The following is a 2,500-nucleotide window of genomic DNA, read 5'->3' on the forward strand; positions in this document are numbered from 1 at the left end:
CAAACTTGCTAGGGCATCCAAACCGGAGCAGGATGTCCCACAGTAGGTCTCTCTGCACAGTGTCGAAGGCTTTGGAGAGGTCGACAAAAGCCATAAACAGGTCTTGATGTTGCTCCCTGCACTTTTCCTGAAGTTGCCGGGCTGTGAAGACCATGTCGACTGTACTCCTGTTCTTTCTAAAGCCACACTGTGATTCTGGGAGCAATGACTCTGTGATGTTGTTGAGTAGCCTCTGCAGCAACACCTTGGCCAGGACCTTACCAGCAACAGCAAGGAGGGATATACCCCTGTGGTTGCCACAGATGGTCTTGTCACCTTTGTTCTTATATATGGTGACAATTTTGGCATCCCTCCATTGCTGTGGGATGTTTTCATCAGCCCATACTTTAGTGATGTGTTGATGTTGCGCTCTTGTACAGAGGTAACCACCCTGTTTAAGCAGTTCCGCAGGGATATTGTCCATGCCAGGGGACTTGTTGTTCTTCAGAGAGCGGACGGCTGACAGAACCTCCAGGAAGGTCGGGGGTTGGTTAAGGATGTCAATCGGTGGAAGTTCAGGCAGTTGATCCAGGATGGTGTGGTCTGCTTCAGAGTCCTGATTAAAGGGTATTAAAATGTTCAGCCCACCTCTCCAGTACACTGCTCTAGTCTTTTAGGACTCTGAGCCCATCTGCGGTTTTAAGGGGAGTGATGCAGTGGTTTGTTGGGCCGTAGATAGATTTGACTGCATTGTAAAAGTTATGCATATCATTTCTATCAGCGAAAGACTGGATTTCCTGTGCCTTCTCTGTCCACCACTTGTTTTGCATTGACCGTAGGGTCTTTTGCACTTCACGCCTCGCCCTCTGCCATTGCTGTCTGGCGGTGCTCGATGAGGGGTTTTTCAGGGTTGCCTGGTGTGCTTTGTGCATGGCGTTCAGTGAGTTACGGATGGTGTCCGAGTTATTGTCAAACCAGTCCTGGTGGTTTTTGGTCTTATAGCCGATTGAGTGGGCTGCTGCTTCATGAAGGGCTGAGCTGATAGTGGTCCACTGCTGGTCTGTGGCATTCCCTCCACTCAAGATGAGTTCAAGCTCTTCAAGTTTTTCAGCCAGGGAGCATCGAAACTCATTTCTTGTGCTGGTATCTTTCAGACGGGCACAGCCTAAGCGTCTCCCACTGGCCCCATGTTTCCGTATGGGGGGGCGTACGCTCATGTGGACTTTGGCCATGATCATCCGGTGGTCTGTCCAGCATTCTGCACCTCTTATGGCCTGGCACATGAGAACGTCTTTGATGTCGTAACGTCTCACGATGTCATAGTCAATCAGGTGCCAATGTTTAGAGCGTGGGTGCATCCATGATGTTTTGTATTTGGTCTTTTGCTGGAAGAAGGTGTTGGTTATGGTCAGGTTGTGCTCAGAGCAGAGAATAAGTAATCTCATGCCATTTGAGTTGGCCTGACCAATACCATGCCTGCCAAGCACTCCTTTCCATATCCTGTCACTCTGCCCCACACGAGCATTGAAGTCCCCAAGGAGGAGGATCTTGTCGGTCTTGGGGATCTGGTGGAGAGCCTCATCCAGTGACTGATAGAATGAGTCTTAAACCTCAGTGTCGGATGGCAGTGTTGGCGCATACACACTAAGAAGTGTAGCAAAGCGGTTCTTCGCCAGGGGGATACGGAGGGTCATCAGTCTTTCACTGATGCCCACAGGTGTTTCAGTGAGTCTTGGTAGCAGTGTGTTCTTGATGGCCAGTCCCACACCGTGCAGATGTTGTCCACCTAGGGGATAGCCTTTCCAGAAGAAGGTGTAACCGGACCCTTCCTCTATTAGCAACCCTTCATCAAGGAGCCTGGTCTCGCTAAGTGCGGCGATGTCGATGTTGTAACGCCTCAGCTCAGCCGCAATCAGTGCTGTTCTTCTGTGAGGTCTTTCGGTCCTGCCATAGGAGTCCAGGAGTGTTCTTACGTTCCATGTTGCCAGTTTTAGGTTTTGGGTTTTTTTTTCTTCTGTTTCGACCGCAGAAGTGGAATGACCCGACAGGTGCGGTATCCTGTCCAGGTGTGAGTTGAGTGGGTGTGTGTGAAGGGTGTGTGTGAAGCGTCTAGTGCAGTAGTGTAGAAGTGCTTGTAGTTAGTGCATGCTGCATGCTGCCCTCTGCTTGCAACTCTCTGCTTTCAGCTACCGCCGCTGGCTAGCTCCATCATAGGGGGTGAAAAGAGGAGCCGAGAGCGTAAGTCTCCTCTGCCAGTACATAGCCTCTCCACCACCAAGACTCCTGCAGTGCCTCCTCGTGGCCACACATGGTAACTGGGTACCCCGCGGTCCCAGGCTAAACTGCAGGGGATCTCGGGGCAGCAGTGGGCCCTAGAGGTGTGGTGTGCAGGCCCACCACAAGGTGGACACGCCCTGGCACCCATCAACCACCGCCCCAGCTATGGGCAAATAGCCCCACTGCCTTGTGGGTTAGCCTCTTGAGGCAGGGCTAAGGGAGTAGACCCCGACAGAAAAGCACT

Source organism: Clupea harengus, chromosome 19, assembly GCF_900700415.2.
Source record: "Clupea harengus chromosome 19, Ch_v2.0.2, whole genome shotgun sequence".
In the NCBI taxonomy this organism is placed as follows: domain Eukaryota; kingdom Metazoa; phylum Chordata; class Actinopteri; order Clupeiformes; family Clupeidae; genus Clupea; species Clupea harengus.